Below are 17,520 nucleotides of genomic sequence, written 5' to 3'. Positions count from 1 at the left end.
ATAAAAGGGACACAAACCTTGTGTTTTGGAGAGGGCTATAATGAAGTGCTTAGAGATCCTTCCGTTGAACTCGGGTGCTACGTTGTGCTTTGAAGAGTAGGAAACATATGAAGTAATGGAGTGAGGGGCCCAATCAGGTGAGGAATCTAATGCAGATGGGCTCCTGTAGTTTTCTTATCAGCAGAATGGAAGAAATAAACAGGCTGGAGGAATCACACTGTCAGCCCTGGGCTAAATTTGCCCCACAGATAGGTCCTGTCTGGCTGCTCAGTGTGGAAGTGTTTAGCGAAAAATATTTAATGAAAAGAATTTGTTGTCAACATTGAGAATTTCACTTTTTAAAAATTCATAACGGGGCGCCTGGGTGGCGCAGTCGGTTAAGCGTCCGACTTCAGCCAGGTCACGATCTCGCGGTCCGGGAGTTCGAGCCCCGCGTGGGGCTCTGGGCTGATGGCTCAGAGCCTGGAGCCTGTTTCCGATTCTGTGTCTCCCTCTCTCTCTGCCCCTCCCCCGTTCATGCTCTGTCTCTCTCTGTCCCAAAAATAAATAAATGTTGAAAAATTCATAACTTCTGGGAAGATTAGGCCTGGAGAATACAGATCCCAGAGGCAGGCTGCCTGGGTTCAAATCCAAGGTCGGCTCATTATCAGCTAAGTAATTTGGGCAAGTTAGAGGAACCCAAAAAACTCATTGTGCCTCAGCTTCCTCATTTGTAAAATGAGTCTTATAATGGTGGTAACCTCTATAGGTTGCTCTGAGGATTAAATATTAATCTATCTGAAGGGCTCGGAATAGTGGCTGGCCTATAGAAAGCACTAGAATATTAGCTGCCAGAAGTAGTGTAGTGATAATAGTAGCTGAGATCTTCCCTGTGCCCCTCCAGTCACTGCTGTCCTCTTATCATCCAGTCGGCTTCCTCGTTCATTCTGCCTGCCCCTTATAGGCATCTAAATTCACTCCATGAAGGGGCACCTGGCTGGCTCAGTTGGTACAGCATGAGACATTAGATCTCGGGGTTGTGAGTTCAGGCCCCACAGTGGTGGGGCAGGCTATACTTAAGATAATATTTTTAAAAATCTTAAAAAAAAAATTCACTCCATGAAATCACCATTGTCCCCAGTACTGGTATATGGATTGAATGATGTGCCACAAAGACCAACCACATGTGTTGTTTTTATCAAACCACTGCTGTTACTGACAGTAACTGTTCTTGGTGGTCAGAGAAGCAGAAGACAATGCTGAGTGATGGGAGGGTATGGGCTGGCTGGCATTGGCTAAGATTTTGAAATCTATTTTCAATGTTTTGAATCATCAATACACATAATGTGTGAAAAGGAGTACCATGTGTTCAGACAGTGTGACTGGCTTTCTAGAAGTTCAGAATAGGAGATGAGAAAGAAGAGTGGGGAGACATGGGCTGTTATGGAGCCACCTGCAAAGTTCTCAGATGGAGGTGGTTGGGAGGTATATCTGAGGAGAGGTGGGAGCATGACCGAGGAGCACATGTAAACAAAATAAGGGTGGGAACAGAGCCCCAGAGAAATCCAAGGGTCTAGACTAGGGAAGCCATATAGTTTTTTTTTTTTTTAAGGTTATTTATTTATTTATTTTGAGAGACAGAACAAGAGGGGAGGGTCAGAGAGAGAGAGAGAGAGAGAGAGAAAGAGAGAGAATCCCAAGCAGGTTCCAAGCTGTCAGCCCAGAGCCCAATGCGGGGCTCGAGCTCACGAACCATGAGAACAAAACCAAGAGTTGGATGCTTAACCGACTGAGCCACCCAGGTTCCCCTAGAAGTTTTCTAAAAGAAATGAATAATTAGTTGAGTCTATCCCAGCTCACTGACTTGTGTGACCCCTTACTCTCTGCACCTCTGTTTCCCCATTTGCATAATAAGGGTATATCAGTCTCATTATAGCAGGGCTGTTTGGGCTGTGATCCAAAGTAACCCAACTCCACCTGGCATTAGCAAAAACATATAAAATTATCAGCTCACATGACTGAGATTTTTGAGGCTTGAACTTGCTTCAGGAACACCAGGATCTAGAGGCTCTGATGATGTCATCAGTATCACCCTTCTTCCCTCAGTTCTGCTTTCTCTCGTGTTGGTAGCCTTCACTCTCAGAGGTCACTTGCCTCCAAGATGGTGACCAGAAACCTCAGCATTTCCTTCTCTCATTTTAACAGCTTGAAACATCTCTTTTCCAAGTGCTTCAGCAAACATCTCCTAGCTAAGTCTTCTGGTCCACTTGGGCTCACACACCTATACCTGAGCCAGTCACACTGTCAAGAGATTTTGGTATTTCTGCTGGCCAGGACTGGGGAAATGGAGATGCTGTTCCCTGAAGGAAAGGGGCAATGCTGGGCTGGCAAAAAACAAGAGTCCACCGTGAGGGCGTTTTACTCTGCTGCTAAGGCCTTTTTGAGCACCAGCATTCCATGACGGCAGGCTGTGCCCAAGTTTAAGAATTTGTAGAAGCCAGCATACACACACACACATGGAAATGTTCTCAGGTGGCAGGGAATGAGGATCACTCTCACCCCGGGTTGCTCACTGGTGGTGCTGGTGAGCAGATTGCCTAATTAAGACTGTCAAATCCAATGTGATGCCATATGGCCTCACTCTTCAACCTGTTGAGTGTCTTTGCTCACATGGTTCTGGAGCTGATGTAAATCTCTTTTATTTCTGCTTTTCTTCAAGGGAGTAAGAACACAGGAACATATGGGTGTTGCAGGAGCATCTCCTAATTCAAGGTATTAGAACCACATGAATTGGGCTACTTAATGAGTAAGGCATCAAAACATAAACTGGGAAAGATGAAGCATGGCTTTCTGAGAAGGCAGAAGATCTTATTATCCTGTAATAGCCCAAATCTACACACATGCTGATCATTGTGGTGCCCTCTGTCCTTTTCATGTTAATTTTCACGAAATTTTTGTTGGCTTGAAAGTGAGAGGACAAGAGGTGGAAACACTTGCCAGTCAAAATATCCCCAAGCATTTTTTTTTTTTCTTTTTTGTATTTGGCCAACTTCACATTTTCCTTCTGGAGACAGAAATAGGATATAAGAAAGGAAATGATATACGTGGATTCTCAACTATTCATTTAATTAATGATTTAAGAAACACAGAATGGTCACCTACCTTATGCCAGGCCCTGTACTAGATGTAAGGGATAAAACTGAACCAGAGTAAAAAAGATGTCTCCTGTGTTGTCACTTTCATTCTTGTGGAAACAGAGGTACAGACAGGATAAGAATAAACTCCTAAGAACACAGGAAAACAATATGTGAAAATCTGATGAAGAATACTATGGAGGAAATAAGACACAGGCATATGGTGGAGATTCACGATGGAGATTTTTGGATGGCTGCTATAGAATGGGCTGCTGAGGAGTTTTCTCTGGGAACCTGAGCCTGTATTATGAGCAGGGAGACTGGGCCGGTGAACATTTAGGTAGAGGGACCACATGAGTCAAGAACCCTAAGATGAGAATAGGTCTTTCAGTTTGAGATTCTCTGATCCAGGAAAGGGGCTACTATTTTATCCATTTAATCAAATCAGCTACTCTGTAAGATAGGATTATAAACCCCATTTTATAGATGAGGGCGTGAAGGTTGATTAAAGTATCCAGTATCTCAGAAAATGGTGAAAAACATGCTCTGATCTTCTGACTCTATGTGTTCTCTCCACATGAAAAGCTATGCTCAGTGTCCTCCCACAGAAGCACCCCTATCCCCCTTTTTTTGAGAATAGATCAGGGTGACCCTGAGAGCCTCATAGGGCTGACGTGAGGGTGCCTGCATTGGATTGCTTAGTTCCATCACTTACAGGGGTGACATTCTCAGCCAACCTCTCAGCTCCTCAGTTTCCTCATCTGTAAAACAGTAGTAATGTTTTGTGGGTTGATCAAGATAACACAGGTAGGTGTTAGGACAGTGCCAATGACATGCAAGCTCTATATAAAGGTTGGCATACACATTTTTTTAATTTTTAAATTTTATTGTAGAGAGGGGGGAGGGACAGAGGGAAAGAGAATCCAAGCAGACTCCATGCTCAACGTGGAGTCGACTTGGCTCCATCCCACGACCCTGGGATTATGACCTGAGCCAAAATCATGAGTCAGATGCTCAACTGACTGAGCCAACCAGGTGCCCCTAAAGGTTGGTATATTTTATCATTTGAAGGAATAAGGCCAGGGAGGCGAATGTCTATAGAATGATGCTGTTGGAACACGCAGCACCAGCATCTACCAAAGGTGGTACAGATAGCAAAGCTTGGCTCCTTTGAAATAGAACGCGGTTTCTTCCTACTTCCTCCGGGTCTCCCTTTTAGATACTTTCATGTTCTCAGGGTATGTGCCATCACACCCACCCCTAACACCCACACACATACACACACACACACACACACACACACACACACACACACACACACACACAAACACACACACTGCTGCCTCATGCTTGGTCTCTTTGGGCTAAATGTTAAAAGGATGCTCCCAAGAAGCATTTGAGAAGTGATTCCTCCCAGCCTTAAATCAGATGTGTTTTGCAACTCAGGGAGTAATAAATTGCATATGCTGTACATTACACAGCTCCACCAGGGGGTTATGGGGCAATGCTGTGTAATAAAACAGATATTTTTGCGGCAAAACATATGACTATTTACCCAAAGCAGGATAAATAAGGACCATCACATCAATTCAGGTTGGGTTTTGTGCCAAATGAGTTATGAAAACACTTTTGGTATGCTGAGCCTCTTGGATTTCAGAAATGCAAAACTACTCCTTAGGAGAAGATTCCCTTGAAACATTGCAGACCTCAATTCTGCTAAAACATTCGGCTGGCCTCTTCACATGCCAGCTGCTTCTGGGGGCAGTGGAGTGTGGTAGCAGCTCAGACTCCAGGTTCTAGCTGCCCCCCACAATCCCGTTCCTCCTTGTGAGCAACTTTGTAAATGATGTCTTGGCAGGCCACCCCTGAAAAGTGGCCAACCGCTGCACCAGACTATTTCATTCTAATTTGAAGCCAAAATAGTTGTCAGCCATCCAGGTTCCTCCTAACTGTGCATGTCAGCTGATTCTGGAGCCCTCCCAGAGGATCTATTTTTAGCTAAAAGTGGTTTTAATTTTCATATGTATACATTAAATCCACGGAGGTGGGGGGACTTTCCATATAAGGAACATTGATTCTGAATAACATGAAAGAAATAATTAGTGCTTGAAAAACAGTTCAAAATATGAGTCAAAACCTCTAAGGAATATGGTTAGCGCTGCATTTTTCAGTGGAAGGAAGTTTGCCGGATTAAAAACAGAAAGCGAGGGTGAGTAGGGATGAACCAGGCCAGAAGAAGGATCCAGATTCACATTCTAGGCACTGAGGAAGGGGACAAGACTAGGGGGTTCTGAAATAGAGAGCAACTGGGATTGTCAGGTGGGTACCCATGGGCATGTGGCCCAGTGGCCATCCACTCCTAGTGTCCAGTGGGGCATGGAGGGCACGGGCTAGAACCACGTCCTTGCCACACTCATGAGGGATGGGGGAAGGGCAACAGCCCTTAGGAAAAGGCATGGGGCCCGGCACATGGCAGCTCTGATCAAGCTTCCAGGCGTTTTGTTTATTTTGGAGCAAGGCAGTTCTGGGGTGGGTAAGACCTAAGATCAAGATGTATGTAAATTTTTTTTAATGTCCTAAGTTGCCTGCTTTACTTTTGGGGCAGGCCCATTCAAACTTTTTGTTCTCATCATGTACATTTTTGATCAGGCACTTCTCTGTGGTGGGTATTCTCTCTTTGTGTACCTAAGGAGAGGTTAAAGAGTTCTGTGTTACGAAACACTTTGTCAGCTGTAATTACAATTCAGTGACTTTATCAGTTCTGATGAATCGCGACCAACTCAAGACTTTAAAGAAAAGGAGTTAATGGGAGGAAGCTGTGGAGCTCACAGGTTCATCCAAAGCCCCAAATGAGAAGACCTCAAAAAGGACAGGAAGTAAAGAAGTTCCAAGAGGTTCAGCAACAGGAACTCAGAGTTTAGGACAGTGCTTTTCAAACCTGCTATAGTGAGAGATTGTTTTTTGTTTCAATGCACCACAGACTGTTCCTTTTGCAATCAATCAGTCAATGAATCAATCAATAAAAGAGCTGTGAAAATATAATTTTCAACAAATTAAAAACGTGACTCATGTAGAAATACAAGGTGAATACAGGGCCAAACTCACCAGTTAAAAAGCGCTCTAAGGCAGGTCAAAGAACATCGTAGGATCTAGGTATCTGTGGTGATTTAATCAGGAGGAAATGTTACCATCAGTTTGCTAGTTCACATACAGAGCTGGCTAATGTCCTACAGGGCAGGAAACTATAACCTTTGGAGTTATCTTTTCTGCTTAACATTATTGGCATCTCTACTATACAGAGATCTACAAATCAACATGTAATTTCACTGAGTCTGCAACCTTCAATAAGTTGTAAACAATGAGGCTGTTAACTTGAAAAATAAAACCTCTGGTAATTTTCACCAGCAAAAAAAAAGGTGTGTGTGTTGGGGGGGTGGGGGGTGGTTGGTATTTCGGGATAGCAGAGCATTGCAATCCCAGACAAGCAAGCTGTGGCAAAACCACTGGGGAGTCCACAGCACAAAGCAGAGAAGTGCCCCTTTTAGAAAGGAAAGGAGCTAGTCAGGAAGGCTGTTGTAAACAAAAAGGCCATTGGAGTAAACTGGGAGTTTGAAGTACAGAGGCTTTTCATTGGCTGAGTTGTGATGGTCTCTCATTGGCTGGGCTGTTTGGGGGCGGGGAGCCGTTCTTCCTCCTCATGAGATGGGAAAGTAGAGTGTACTTGAGAAGGGGGTCTCTTCTTATTGGGTCTGAAATTGGCCATAGGTGGTAGGGCCTGAGAACTTCCCCTACTGAACCTCCCAATTCCATTTTAGTGAGGGCTCTCTCTATTAATTTTCACAGGGTGGATAAATTACATTTTCCTAGATAAATAATCCTTGAATGGACCTATTAAGTAATGCCTGTATATGACCCTTAAAGAACATTCTTGCCCCCAACACAACATTTTTGTTTTACTTTCAATTTTTTTTGAAGTTTTTAATGTTTATTCATTTTTGAGAGAGAGAGAGAGAGAGGGAGTGCGTGAGCAGGGGAGGGGCAGAGAGAGAGGGAGACACCGAATCCAAAGCAGGCTCCAGGCTCTGAGCTGACAGCACAGAGCCGGACATGGGGCTCAAACTCATGAACAGCGAGACCATGACCTGAGCTGAAGTCAGACACCAGCGGACTGAGCCACCCAGGCGTCCCTTACTTTCAAGTTCTAAATAATTTTTCTTAACAATATAAGAACATTTTTTGCTATAAAAATGAAAAAGCACAGACATACAAAATGTAGGCTTTTAAAAAACTAGACTCATGGGCGTAATATTACTCTATCAAATTGATTTTTTTAATTAAAAAATTTAATGTTTATTTTTGAGAGACAGAGCATAAGCAGGGGAAGGGCAGAGAGAGAGGGAGAGGCAAAAATCTAAAGCAGGCTCCAGGCTCTGAGCCATCAGCACAGAGCCCAATGCGGGGTTCGAATCCGTGAACTGTGAGATCATGACCTGAGCCAAAGTCGGTGCTTAACTGACTGAGCCACTCAGGTGCCCCTCAAATTGCTGTATTTATCTTGTCATGGGCCCTTTACAAGGGTTTGGGCACTGGTGTCTGGACCACACCTTTAGTTTTGTAGACCTTAATAGGAGTAGCTGAGCTCACTTACCTTCCAGTTTTGGGTGTCTGCCTTCAAATTCTTGGAAGAGAAGCCAATAGACTTGACATTGGTCAAGAACCCCCACTGTGATCTGGGAGATAGGTTTGGTAATTAGAGATCCATTCCCTAAAAAAAGGGCTCCAAGCAAAAAACAAAGCAAAACAAAAACATCAGAGGCATTCACACAGTTTTTGAGATCTGAGAGCTATGGCCCAAACAAGCTGGGGACCGGGGCAGTGAAGGTTTTGATCACAGGGAAAGATGTCGATAAACCACCATATTCGAACATCATTTGGGCTTCCACATTTAAGTTTTCAGTCACGTGGCCAACAGCTCAAGGTACAACTTCCCAAAATATCACCAGATGACTCATGTTAATAAAGCACAGGTACATTTATTTAAGCCTACTTCCATAAGGAACACCACCTTGACAGAATCTTAGCAACGTCTCCGAAGGTGGAATTCAGAATGGATATTTATAGGGTTTGCGAGGAGGGTCCAGGCTCTCATGATTTAAGGTAGGAAACTGACATCTGGTAAAACTCATGACATACTGATTTAGTATTGGTAGGCATGGCATAGCGAGGTTCTTAGGTAAGCCTTGAATTAAGACCTCCAAGTTGTTTTGATAAATGCTCTGGTGGGCAGACTGCCCCCTCCTGAAACAGTAAAGTTTTTTACTGGTTTAGTCTTATCTTTCTTGAGCAAAGTTTTCTGGTAACAAACAGTTCTTTCAAGTTGATACAATGGTCTTAGTTCTTGGTTCTTAATAGCTGTGCCATATTGATGTGGGTGGTCTCAGCTCTCACAACATGGTACTTTGCATGTTTTCTAAGTCAGAATTTCCTAAACTTCTCTCTACACAACACTGTCCTATAGAATGGTAATAGGAATGCACAATGGAGAACAATATTTTGAAGCTAAGTAAGTTTGGAGAATGCTGAGGGGCAGGAGGGGTTGGTTTGTATTTTAACTATAGGCCACTTTTAAAATGTGAAAAGTGCGCAGTAAATGTTCCAGAGGCCTACAGACTTGCCTCAGAATGAAACCCCTTACCAGTCAAAAAGAGTTCATTCTCACCTGGGGGCTAGGTTAGAACCGCTCCTCTGAGACCCAAACCTTGTCTTTCTTCTTGAGGAGAGGGAAAAGTAGAAATATTTTTCTTTTTCATTCTTTCTGCTGAGCTCATAAGAAAGAAGGTGGAGTAAAATGCTTAGAAATAAACATACCTTTAAAATAGGTTCTGTCACATAATGACTTTGGAGTCAGGCTCAGAAGCCAGACTTTCTGAGACCCAGGGAACCTTCCCATCTGTCTCCCTCTCTAGCAGCCTCCCCGTCTCCTTTACACAGGTTAAAAGGTCCCAGGGTGGGTGGAAAACTCTCCTCCATGCGATCCTGGTTTAGCTCTACCTCAGGCTTACAGTAAAATGTTTGCAAATCAGACAGCCCTTTTCTGGCTTTCAGGACTCTTGTTTCTCTTAAGTCATTAGGCCGAATATTAAATCTTTCACTCTCTTTGCACTCCTGATTCAACATCCTAATCCTCCCTACGGCAAAAGATGCCTCTGGCAAAAGAGCAGGGAGGTCAACTAGGAAAATCTGAAAAGAAAAGCACCTAAGTAAATTTTAATAAGATGCCCCCCCCCCCCACCTTGCTTGAGGCACAGACCCAAGCTTACAAGCAGGCAGGAAGCCACTGTATTCCACCCAGGAGTTGAAAATAGAGGTTGGTTCTGGAACCCCTCCTGTGGGTTGATGGCTTTAGACAGCTTGCCTGTCCTAGTCAGAATTTTTTAAAGATCAGGTAGGTTTGAGTAGGGGTAGAGGCGTCAATACTGGCCATTGGCGGGAGTCAGGAGATCTGGGCAGCCTTTAGGGGATTTACAAACCTCTAGGAAGTTATTGGTGACTGAGCACAAAACCCCTGGTGCTTTCATCTTTATCACTCTGTCTCCGCCAAGACTCCAAGCACCAAGACTCCATCTCCGGTATTTATGCCCTTCTAGGTGTCACCTGAGTATCTGGGATTGAGACATTGAAAATAAGGGTGGGTCTGATTTTATTGAGCATTTTAAAAAGGCAGCAAAATGTTATGTTCTACCTCTTCAGATCCCACCAGCTTTGGACTATCCCAGGGAGAGGAGCCAACATTTCCCGAAGCTTCCCAGGCTGGGTACATGCTTTTTACCATCCCAACTCTGGTCCTCATAGCATCTGTGACAGGCAAACCCCCAGGCTCTGCAATCTGAGCACTGGGATCTAAGTGTCACCTCTCAGGCTTAGTAGCTCTGTGGCCTGGGTGAAGTAACTTAACTTCTCAGGGCTTCTGTTCCTTCTAAAAGGCAAGCATCAGTGAGGTACTGAAGGTGAATCTAAAGCTGACACACAGACACTGCTCAGTAAATGGTAGTTATTTATATCAATTAATGCTATTTAATGTTGGGCTTCCAAACCTCACTTTGAGCTCTGTGACTAAATGATATATACTGTACTACATACAGATTTTGTTCAGGCTCTATCCTATCCCTCCAGATTTTTTCCACTTTGCAATGGGAGGCACTCACCTCCCCAGTGGAGCCTCCTGTTTCTCCTCCTACCCACACGCTTAATCCCATAAACCGGCTCTGGGCACAGGTACCTGGTTGAGGGGCCCAAATGTTTCTAGTTTATTATTAAAATGTTTGCCGTTACATTTACACAGTGCCCGACTGGGTTGATTGCTTCATATATCGACAGTACTAAAGCGCATACTGAATGTTTTGCCTGCCAAGGGCCTTCATCTCGTTCAGCCTGAGCATATATAAAAGTGATTGGACTGGGAGCGTTTGCTCTGTTGTTTTGGTGATGGATTTAGGGAAATGGAAAATAGCAAATTGCTTTGTTTCTGGACCTTTGCCAGGTCCTTCCTGGTTATGGATACCACTTGCCTGGTTGATTGAAGAAGGCCAGCTGCTATTCTAATAGCTTAAATCAATGGCCAACGGTGCCGATTCGCACGTGTGTCATGCTCAGTGCAGTGACACGCATCTTATAACTACAAACTAATAACTTTTCTATATGTATCAATACGGTGCTGTATTTCACAAGTGGATCAGCCCTTCAATACTAACATTGACACTGAGGTCAACTCCACTTTTATTACGTCCTTGAGGAGATTTAGATAAAACTCCTGTCCTCGAGTACAGAAGTCCAGGCAACAACCTCAGTTTCCACATTTATGAAACAGACTGAGTAAGGCCCAGGTCCCGGGGCTGGGAAAATACAATGAGATGCAGTCTTTGAGAGCATTTTTAAAGACGTTAAGCATTATCCTCTGACATCCGGTGCCTCTTTAGGAAAGATTTCCGTCTGTGTTTACGTCAACTCTTTCACATGGAATGTGTGGTTGACTTACTATATGCAACATCAGTTTCCAGTGTTTTGTTATTTTTACTTTTGTGCGATATGTTTGGAAAAGGCACATGGCCAGGGGTGACTCAGTGGCTGAGCTTGTCTATGACATGTGACGTGAAAGTGTTTGGGTTGATTAAGGCTTCATTCAGTCTGTGCCTCTGGGCTATCTTGCATGGAGGCCTAAGCCTGAACTTTGGGTGGTTTTATTGGCTGGGGTCTCCAGTAAGGTGACTCAGAGATGGACACTGGTATGTGGGAAGTTTATTAGGGAGTGCTTTGGGGGTGGTCACATGGAGCAGAGCTGGGTAGAGGACAAACAGTGCTCTGATAGTCTCACCAAAGACTCAGCCAGTCTCCAGGGGTCTCTGAAGCCAGCATGCCCCTTCAGAGTAGTCTTGAATTCGGTGAGAGAACCAGGCCTTTTTAGCTCAATGGTGATCTGTCACTGGATGTGGGCCATGGGAAAGAAGTACGATCCTAGGGGAGAAGATCCTCTATAGCCAAGGCATTTCCATAGAGGGGCTGACAGTCAAAGATGGTCCCCAAAGGCTGGGAAAATAAATCTTTCAGCCCTGAAGAGAAATCTGACAGGTGCATTGCAGCATCCACTATAGTTAGGTCTAAAACAAAGCCATCTGGTACCCACTGAGATAGCTCCCAGTAGTCACTGCTGCCCTTGGAGACAGACACCCACTTCCTAGCATTTTGACCTGGCACGGTGGTGGGGAGGAGGCTGAAGACTGACTGCTTCCCCCTGTGGTACCATAGCTAAGCACTGGTTTGTGACCCCTGTACCTCCTTCTCTTCCTAGCTTCCATTCTTCTGAGTATGGCAGCACGCCGTATCCACCCCCACCTTCTGAAGTAGCACTCACTGGTGTTTGTTTGTTTGTTAATCTGTAATCCCATAGAATTTCTATCTTTCAGGAGTTTTACCTTTCAGGTATCCTATCATTAACTTTCACATATGATTATTTTTGTGTGTGATTATTTTTGTCATTATTTTAGGCGTCTATGTTTGTATTAATTTAGGTAGAAATAAGTTCTCAGCTTAGTCTACCATCTTGAATAAAAGTCTTCATAGTATTATAAAGGTGGATTTTAATGTGTAAAAATATACAAATTTTTTAAGCAGAAGACGAATAACATAATGTTTTTAGTGATTTTTTTTCACAAAATAAAGATAGACTAGAATTTTCTAAAGGAACAGAATAAAGAGGGTGCTGAGGTCATAAAAACAATTCTCTTGACCCATCCATTCTAAACTCTTGAGAGCAAAGGCAGAATCCATCTCAGGAATTTGAAAATGGAAATTAATTATGGATATGCCGGAGCATGTGACGTTTGAAGGTGTATTGGGCTGATGATCCTCGACACTTGTAAGAGGAGGGGCTGGATGCTTGGGAAATACTTGCTGCTGGTATTACATATCCAATCTGAACTCTCTAGGAAGGGCAAATGATCCAGTTGAGAAAGACTTCTTGAAAAAGAAATATTATTTAATTAACGTCTGTGTCGATGGTGATTGATGTATGAGGTCACCTGAGGACAGTTCACACTCTTCTGGATGTTTCCTTGCTTTCTTTTAGCATATTTGATAGTGTGTTCTACAGATCCAGGCTATATTTAAAATTTCCAGAATTAAAAAAAAAAATAGATACAAATTTTTTTTTTTATGTACAAGTATGTTACTCAGAGCCCAATTTATAATAAGGAAAATTCAGAAACAGCTCATGGAAGAGCTACATAAATTCTGATACACCCATATGACTGAGTATTATGTGGCCCTGAAAATACATTCCTGAAAAATATTTAAAGACATGGAAAAATGTCACGATCAGATGCTAAGTGAGAAAAGCAAAATGCAACACAGTGTAAATGTAAAACCAATTAGATCTGAAATGCTGTATTTGTTTTTAAAAAGCCTGCTAGAATATACTCCCCTGGAATTTCCTCAACATTAATACTAGGCTTATTTATTAAGTGTTATTAGGTAAATATTTTTTTTGTAGCCTAGTGAGTACAAGAGGGTTTATTATGTAACTGTTTCCTTAACAAAATGCTTATTTTAGAAAGTAGACGAAAGCCAAAATGTATTTCCTTCACAAAACCCTACAACTTGGGTATTTGTCCATCATCTTTCCTGCCCCTGAGTCTCTCTTCACTGTTGGCATTACCCATTGGATGGAGCCCTTCCAGGATGGCAGCACTGAGGGGCTGACAGTTCTTAGTCAATGCATGCTCTTCTGCACCTAATGTTGTGGCCCCAAGCAAGTTACCTATAACTTCTCTGAATCTCAGTTCTCCAGTCTGTAAGATGGGCGCAGTAATCATACCTGATTCTACTTGTCTGGTGTAGATTACATGAAGTAATGCATAAAGTGCAAAGCACAGTGAGGAGACCATCCCTCGATGTGTTTTAAAGATAAGTGATTAACTAGGGGCAAGAAACAAATGGCCAAAAAGCATTTCCAGCCCCTTACACTGCTCCCCACTGCGTCAGACCCGGGAGGACCCTGAGGTGCAGTGGGACGTGGGGGTATCGTTGAGCCACAAACACAAAGTCGCATTGCTGCAGGTCTCCTGGCCTCCTCTTACTTTCCCTGCTGCATTTCTGCGTGGTGTCTACTCTAACATGTGTTCTCCTTAGAGCAGACTTGGAAGGAGTGGGAGGTCGTTGTGCTCCATTTTAGGAGGAACATTTGACAGAAGTAAGTGGCTATAAAATATAAACAGGTTAACATTTGTTATTTGGATTTCAATGTGAAAATTTGATTTATTATGTAACTCGTGTTTTATCACAGAGGTGACTGATGTGTGTGATTGAAAATTGGACTCCAGAATGTTGTCCCAGCCTGCGGCACTTTCTAGATAAACGTTCTAGAGCAGTGTTTTGGCATTTTCTTCACCAAAATGACATATACATTAAAAAATATATAGGTGGCTGGAAAATAGTATGTCAGAATATTAGCAGTTATTATTTCTGGGTGGTTGGATTACAAGCAATATTCACTTTTTCTTTGATTTTCTTCTCACCTCCCTTTTTAATAGTGAGGCTGTATTGTTTGTGTTTTAAAGAAAATGATGTTCATAGGGCGCCTGGGTGGCTCAGTCAGTTGAGCATCCGACTTCAGCTCAGGTTATGATCTCGTGGTCCGTGAATTCGAGCCCCACGCTGGGCTCTGTGCTGACAGCTTGGAGTCTGCTTTGGATTCTGTGTCTCCCTCTCTCTCTGCCCCTCCTCTGCTTGTGCTCTGACTCTCTCACTCTCACAAATTAATGAATGTTAAAATTAAAGAAAAAAAGAAAATGATGTTGCTTTAAAAAAATCCCCTAACAATAAGCTGTAGAGAAATACCTTAAGTTCAGCACACTTGATTTAGAAAAGCCTGAATACACACACACACACACACACACACACACACACACACACTGATTTTTTTTCTTCCTTTGCATAAAATTGACATTGGAACTTAAAAAAAATAAGTAGCAGGAATTTCCAGAGCATGTAAGTTATGATTCATTTTACACTTCTGATTTCATAAGTTATTGCCATCGTGTGAAATAAGGTACCCAAGTGTTTCAACCATATTAACGGCATATAATAAGTGCTAATCTTTACTAGTAGAATATTACCAGGATCAGGCAAGGTCCAGCTGCCCTGCCAGGAATCCACTCAGCCCCCTCAGAGGCAGGCATTAGTATCATCCCCATTTGACAGACGTGGAGACCAGGCACGGGATCACTCACTTCCCAAGGTCCCACAGATTCCATCTGGGCAGTCTGGCTCCACAGTCTCTTCCGTCTGCCTCTGCTGTCTCTGACTGATGCACACGCGTTTCAGGCAAACCTGTGGAGAGCTGCATGTTAGCTGGCTGGCTATTCACGTGGTCACCTCTGCTGGACGGGGCTGCAGGGTCACATGTGTTGTCTCATTTCTTTTTTTTTTTTTTTTTTTAACTTTTTAACGTTTATATATTTTCGAGAGAGAGAGAGAGAGCACGAGTTGGGGAGGGACAGAGAAAGGGGAGGGAGACACGGAATCCAAAGCAGGCTCTAGGCTCTGAGCTGCCAGCACAGAGCCCAGTGCGGGGCTTGAACTCACAAACTGTAAGATCATGACCTGAGCCAAAGTCGGACACTAAACCGACTGAGCCACCCAGGCACCCTCTTGTTGTCTCACTTCTTAACCGTGCTGGAGAACACATGTGCAGGGGCCAAGGGTGATTTTTATTTTCTCTGGTTTCTTTCCTGCCTTCCATCCTTCCGTTCTTCATCCTCTTCCTTCCTTCTTCCCCACTTTCTCCCACTCTCCCTCCCTCCCTTGCTTTATTCCGTGCTTCTTTCTTTCATCCTTTTTGGAAAACACAAACCAAAAGGGCCTACAAAATAATATTTAATTAAAAAAATCTACTCATACTCTTAGTAGGATTTTTACCAAGCCCTTCTGTTTTCTGTTCACTCTTTCTGATATGAATAATGCCCGCTCTATTTCTTGGGTTATTAGGAAGAAACATAGTGTTTTGATTTTTTAAAAAGAAACTGTTTGGGGCGCCTGGGTGGCGCAGTCGGTTAAGCGTCCGACTTCAGCCAGGTCACGATCTCGCGGTCCGTGAGTTCGAGCCCCGCGTCGGGCTCTGGGCTGATGGCTCGGAGCCTGGAGCCTGTTTCCGATTCTGTGTCTCCCTCTCTCTCTGCCCTTCCCCCGTTCATGCTCTGTCTCTCTCTGTCGCAAAAATAAATAAACGTTGAAAAAAAAATAAATAAAAAAAAATTAAAAAAAAAATAAAAAGAAACTGTTTAAGTGAAGGGTGCCTGTGTAAGCCTGCCATTTTTAATGCAAGGATTCAATAAATCCTAGACTTTGCATCTAATGTGTCGAGGTCTGAAGAGATCTGTCCTATGAGAGAGTTCACTAATTTCAATTATCTGATTTTTATTATCACCTTCTGTGGGTCGGAGAGACAGGATTTTATAGAATGCTGTCACCTGAGGCTGTGACAATGGGGTTTCACACCATTAAATCCAGAAAGCATAAGAGAAAGGATAAGAAATGAGAGGGCTTAAAGACATGCTAGTTTTATCGTGAAAAATAGGACCTAGTGAGCGGCTATGAGACATGAAAGTAGGGAGTGCTCACTCGTGATCCATGCCTTTGCATGTGAACTGCTTCTATGAATAATTAATTTCATGTTAATTATTATTCTCATCACCATTGTATCACTGCAGTTGTACTTAGTAGCAAGGAAAAGGGCAGGTAGCATGATGTAGGGAAAGCTCTCAGGCTCGAGTGTGCATCGGAATCACAGAGTGGGGAGAATGTGTTTGCAAAATGCAGGTTGCCAGGTCTCATGCTGATGCCAGCCCTTACGCTCAGTTCAGACTGGTACGACTGGGGTGGAACCTGGGAATATGCATCCTTGTCAAGCATCTCAGTCGATTCTAATGTGGGTGGTATGAGGACGACACTCAGAGACACTGGTGTGGAGCCCACGCTTTGTCACCCGTTCGTCTCAACACGATTTATCTTCCCAGCACCTCTTTGGCACAATATTTAGTCAGAATTTGTTTCTCACCCGTATGAGGCGTACATAAGCCCACTCTTTGCTCTCAGAGCTGCCTGTCTGGGGCAAGGCAGCACAGTGGAGACATAGCCATCATGCTGATCATAGGGGTCATCACCATCTCCAGTCCTCGCTCTGTGCCCGGGACAGTGTTGGGGCTTCATGAACACAGCATATTCCTAAAGAGCTCACTGATTGGAGCCCAATTGCTTGGGTCCAAATCTTGACTCTTCAATTTACTGTGTAGTCTTGGGCAAATTATTTAACCTCCTGGTGCCTTAGTTTCCTCATATGTAAAATAGGGATAATTGTAATACCCACATCTTAGGTTCTTTGGGGGATGTATTAATTTTTTTTAACGTTTTATTTGTTTTTGAGAGACAGAGTGTGAGCAGGGAAGGGCAGAGAGAGAGAGAGACAGTATCCGAAGCAGGCTCCAGGTTCTGAGCTGTCAGCCTAGAGCCTGACACAGGGATCGAACCCACCAACCATGAGATCATGACCTGAGCCGACGTCGAATGCTTAACCGACTGAGGCACCCAGGCGCCCCTAGGGAATGTACTTAAAAATTACTATAGGGGCGCCTGGATGGCTCAGTTGGTTAAGCATCCAACCTTGGCTCAGGCCATGATCTCATGGTTCATGAGTTTGAGCCCCATGTCGGGCTCTCTGCTGTCAGCATGGAGCCCGCTTCCCATTCTCTGTCTCCCTCTCTGCTTCTGCCTCTCTCTCTCTCTCAAATAAATATTTTAAAAATTACTATAAATAAAACTCGTAGAACAATGTCCGGCCAATAGTCAAGTGTCATGT

At 43.6% G+C, this 17,520-nt stretch overlaps 1 protein-coding gene and 1 long non-coding RNA gene across 2 annotated transcripts in view; one reads left to right on the top strand and one right to left on the bottom strand.

Moving 5' to 3' along the window:
* Window positions 1–17,520, top strand: part of CDH13 (cadherin 13) — a 1,039,261-nt gene that overhangs the window by 231,740 nt on the left and 790,001 nt on the right. The gene's annotated exons all lie outside the window — the stretch shown is intronic.
* Window positions 14,642–17,520, bottom strand: part of LOC147573334 (uncharacterized) — a 32,046-nt gene continuing 29,167 nt past the window's right edge. The window contains exon 3 of the long non-coding RNA XR_015244634.1: window positions 14,642–14,996. This is a non-coding gene — a long non-coding RNA (uncharacterized LOC147573334). The remainder of the gene's footprint in view (window positions 14,997–17,520) is intronic.

Source organism: Puma concolor, chromosome E2 (assembly GCF_028749965.1).
Source record: "Puma concolor isolate L17-30 chromosome E2, mPumCon1.1.hap2, whole genome shotgun sequence".
NCBI classification, from domain to species: domain Eukaryota; kingdom Metazoa; phylum Chordata; class Mammalia; order Carnivora; family Felidae; genus Puma; species Puma concolor.
This window is presented reverse-complemented; position numbering and strand designations above follow the sequence as displayed.